This window comes from Taeniopygia guttata, chromosome 12 (genome assembly GCF_048771995.1).
Source record: "Taeniopygia guttata chromosome 12, bTaeGut7.mat, whole genome shotgun sequence".
Taxonomy (NCBI): Eukaryota; Metazoa; Chordata; class Aves; order Passeriformes; family Estrildidae; genus Taeniopygia; species Taeniopygia guttata.
In genome coordinates this window covers 9895937-9900765 of record NC_133037.1, presented here as the reverse complement: position 1 = coordinate 9900765, position 4829 = coordinate 9895937, and the positions used below count along the sequence as shown (strand labels likewise).

The 4829-nt window shown below is 45.1% G+C and overlaps 1 long non-coding RNA gene across 2 annotated transcripts; it reads right to left on the bottom strand.

The window, feature by feature from the left end:
* Nucleotides 1-4829, bottom strand: LOC140684978 (uncharacterized). 2 transcript variants are annotated; one of them, XR_012058037.1, is made up of 3 exons: nucleotides 4511-4829; nucleotides 1001-1351; nucleotides 1-140 (listed from the first exon to the last, which is right to left on the bottom strand). It is a non-coding gene; the product is annotated as an uncharacterized lncRNA (long non-coding RNA). The 2 variants fall into 2 exon arrangements; XR_012058036.1 differs by having other exon boundaries at nucleotides 1-1351.

The following is a 4829-nucleotide window of genomic DNA, read 5'->3' as shown; positions in this document are numbered from 1 at the left end:
TTTTTCCTTTTTTCAGATTTCTTGGGAAGGTGCAGCCTGGGATATCAGAATGCAGTTCTATGACAACAGGTCTGGCACCCTTTTTTGAGGGCACATGGGACAGCACACCATTCCTTCTTCCCACAGTAGGCCTCACTGTGCTGCAGGGAAAATGAAGTGTTATTCTCATTTTATGGGGAAACTGAGGCACAGAGGATCAAACAAATAGTCTGTGGCAGAACCAAAATGCAGTCTCATCTCTTCTCAAATCCAGCTCAATTTGAACTCACAAAAATATCCTCTATCTACATTTCTTCAGAATTGCCAGTAACACATCCCACAGCCTGGCAAACATAAACCAGTCTCTTCCCAGGAGGACATTCAGCCTCAATAAGTCATGGCTGGGCAGCAGCACAGGGGTGACCCTACAGGTGCTGCTTCATCCTACTGGGGATGCTCAAAGGAACTGGGGGTGCTCAGGGCTCTGCTCGCATGCACAGACCTCGTTCTTCCTCTCCACATAGTCTCAATGAATAATGTATGAATACGTACTCATCAAAACCCTAGATACTATATTTGTACAAATACAGCAGGGCCAAATTCTGCATTAGTGTAACTTCACTGACGTAAAAAGGATTACGTTGGTAAAAATGTCGGCCTTAAATATTTTTACCCAAAATAGATGTTTGGCAAACCTCGCTTTACTGCTTTTTCTCAATTAAAACCCCTTTGTTTCCTGAGGAGGCGAAGTTTAGTGTGATTTAGCAATGCAAAGGACATGAAATTTAGATACAATCTAAGCCAACAAGGCTGGGCTTTAATAGAATTTGAACATGCACAAAATTCCCTTGTAATGTTTATGACATCAAAACAATCAAAAGTTGCGATCTTAATTTTATCATTACTATTACCTACCTAACTTTCATTTTTCCACTTGCAAAAGGCAACGTCTTCATATTTAATCACAGTAGTTCTAGACTTTCTTTAAATTGCTAGAAATGCAGTGAAGTCCCATATTTACCTTATGTGGAAATAAAATGGTGTTTTCCCAGTTCTGCTTTTCAAGTTTCATCAGTTTTATTAAGCCCACAACCTTTTCACTTCCCCAAAAGCACCACTGGAAGCTGGGTCCTTTGCCCACTCTGCAGCTTCAGGGCTGTGCTGTTGGCTGTTTCTGAGGCTGGAGATAGGAAGGTGGGAATTTCCAGTGGGCTCAAGCAGATCCAAACATGCTGCTGTGGGAGGGGATGCACAGCCACCATCCCCTGTGGCAGCACCTGCCCCTGTGTGGCTTCATGGCGCGATGGAGGAGGGATCTGATCCTTTGTCACATCTGAAGAACCTTACTGAGCATCTCAGCCTTTCAATACTGCTGTGAGGTGAAGTGCAATGGAAAATATCAGGAAAGTGTAACTAAGGCATCTGTGTTTCTCCCTGAGATTTCACTATGGGGGGAGAAAAAAAAAGTATTAGAAATGCAGGCAGTGCACAGCACCTGGGAAGGGAGTGCAGAGCACGCAGAATGAACCCTGAGCCAAGCTCACCCACACAGTGTGACAAGCTCTTCATGCACCAAGCCTTTTGCATATGTCCAGATCCCCTTTGCTGTGCTCACAGAATCCATGGGAAACTCCAGCACAGCCCTTGTGTGTAGGCTCAGTGGCTGTGCCTTCAGCATTCCTGGGTGTCCAGAGCTCTCGCAGAAGTCACTGCCCTGATCAGGCTGTTGGGCATCAGTACACCCTAGACAAATATCCAAGTCTTCTTTTCTGCTCAGGCAGAATTTTTAGACAGAGACAAAGGATATGTTGAAATTAAAATACAGGATATACAACAGCACAAATTCTGATGCCTCACTACAGCATAAACCTGTCACCTTACAACAGAGAATAATGGGGAAATGCACAAAAGAACGCACAAAAAATGCACAAAATAATGGGGAAATGCACACTACCCCCTAGAATGCCAGTCTGGGGTTGTCCTTGCTGAAACATCTCTGCAGCTTCATCCATGACAGCATCTTTCCTGGGCAAGCATTTTAACAGAGACATTTTCTTTCTCAGCTAGACCATATTCTCTTATCCATGAGTCTGCTAGGAGTGCCTCGAACTGCAGACCTGGTTTTGAGGTCTGCAGGCACACTTTGGGGCTTAAATTCAAAACTGAAGATTACAAGCTACAGTGGCAGGTGCCAGCCTCTGAGCTGACTCAGCCTCTTTCCATCCCTCTGTGATCTCTGCATGCACTTCTCAAGCTGTGAACTGGTTAATTCTTCTGAGCCCCACGACAGGGAAAGCAAGCTGACACACATCTAAGTTTTGCTCAAGGCTTTGGAAACACTACAAGCCTTTATTAACAGCAGGGGAAATGCACAGATCTAGATAAATATAATTACTTCTGATCCCTTTTTTTCTGCCAACTCTTCATGAGAACCAGCACTGACTGTTGGGCTGGGACAAGATTTTGGGAATGAATTTTTGTGCATCTGTAACTGATGTCTCATATCAGCGTTCTTCATTTGGTACTGCAGCACAACTGAGTCCTCATTCCATGCTGTGAAATACATCTGAATTTTCCCAACCCATTCTTTTTGTGCATCAGTAAGAGATTTCCTTCCCTTTTTTCACCTCTTCAAGAGCTCCTTTGAAAATCTATAGTTACTTCTGTCCCTTGCTATTACTTGGGTATTTTCCATTCTCTCTTTTGCCGCCTTTCAGGCGAGAACTTCAGTCAAACTGGTTGCCCTGCTCAGACAGCCTTTCTGGCATTGGCACAGCCCAGTCAAACACTGGTGATAACACAGAGTTAAGGTCCTTTTAACTCGCTTTTGTCTGATGGCTGTCTGCTAAAGATCTAGCCAGGAAAGGCAGATAAACCTCAGCAATCAGCTTAAAAAAAAATTTCCTGAAGATAATAATTTCCCTGCTTTACAAAGGTAAAAAGGAGCCATAGGCTGAACTGTTCATGAGTTGCTGGGTGCCACGTAACACACAGCCATTAAAGGTGGAAAAGGCAGCAAAGGTTCCCCCACACCACACTCAGCAGTTCACACCTAAGAATTGTCTGGCTCTGCTCATACTTTGCCTTTCCTTTCATGCTCTACAGAGGCTGACTTTTCCTGCCTCGGATTTTCTCCTCTTTTGTATGTTGCTTGCACAGTTCTGTGTTACAAATTACTTTTCGTTTTTAAGGGGACTTGAAAGAAAAATTAACTTCATGGATGGACAAAAAGAAAGATCGTGTTGCATTGGGTGAGTGCTTTGTTGTCTTTAGAGGTCACCTGTGGTATTTCTGCCCCAGCCCTTGCTATTTCCCATTTACTGCAGCAGCAAACTATTAGTAATATGATGAGCCAAGCAGCCACCTGGCAAAATAAGGGTTAGTCAGGCTGAATTGATTATTCACACATTTCCATCTGATTTACAAATCAAGGTTGAAAGAAGCAAAAATAATCAAACACAGTAAAAATAAATAAAAAGGAGGTTCAAATTCTATTTGTTTGTTTTGTGTGTTGTTTGAGGGCTTTTTCCATTTTTTTAAGTTAGCCTCCTGCAGATGGATCCCTTCCATGTGCCACAAAGCCCTTGGTCACATCCAGCTGAGCTCTTCTGAGCTTCAGCTTTCAGCACCAGAACAGTTACATAGGGACAGAGGGAACAAAAAAAGCCTGTCAGACTCTCCAGTAATGTTATGATCACATTAACTTAGCAGTCCGTGACACTCACAGATAAGGACTGTAAGTTCTCTCAGTGCTACAGAAATATTGACACAAAGAATATGTTTATCCCTGGCTGTGTCTCTGCAGGACAAGGTGGAAACAGCAACAGCAATCTCAGGACTTAATTTCTTTGGCCTTGCCAGGGCATCTGTGCTCCCAGGGCCAAGTTTATTCATTTGGGTTTTTTTCCTTTCCTCCACTGGTTTGGAAATTATGTTGTCTTTTCAAGTCAGCTTCATAGGTCCAGGGGGAGATAAGTTGGAAGAAACTAATTTTAGGATTTTTTATGCTATTAGGCTTTTGACTCTTAAAGACAGTGGGGGGACCTGGGGAGAGTTTCTGATTTTCTCCCAAACTTTCTCTTCATTAATATACTGAGAGCAAAAATGTTAGCTGACCTTCTGGCTGCATTTCTCTAAGCCATCTTTAGCCAGGTCCAGCTCCAGCCTCGGGTTTCCATGTGCAACCCCTGCACTTTAATCTGGCAAAAACACCATGGAGCAGAGCTGTTCCTGCTGACATCGTGGACATCCGAGGGAATGAGACCCCCTCTGCAGGGGCAGGGGTGTGCTGAGCACACACACACAAAAGTTGTCCCATCACTGCCTGCCCTGGCTTGATGGCAAGCTGAAGAACAAGAGCTGGGGCTCGGCTATTTAAACCCTGGTCCTGAAGCTGCCCAGATGCCTTCAGTGGAACACACGAGGCTCATGGCAAGAGGTTCTAGAGCAAGGGACACAGCCCTGCCCAAGCCGCCCCTCCCGAATATGACTCAGGGACAGGCTGTCAATGTGACAAAACCCACTGACTCACCTGGAGGAGATTCAGAACCCGCTTCTGCTCATCCAAGTTTAGGAAAGCAAAATACACTGGAAGACGTACAGGAAGATCTGGGCCTGGATGGAGGTTGGCTCCAGCTCAGGAGTGATTGTGATAAACTGTATTCCCCTGCCCTCTCCTGGAAGGAATACGCCAGGGCTGGGCGCGTTGGTGCAGGATCCTTGTGCCGAGCTCTGCGGGCAGCGGCTGGGGGAGCTGTGAGAGGAGATGGTGGCTCTGAGGACAATGTTTACAGACTGAACAGCTGTGACCGTGCTGTGTCCTCCCTGCATCGCCAACACCACGGCTGTCA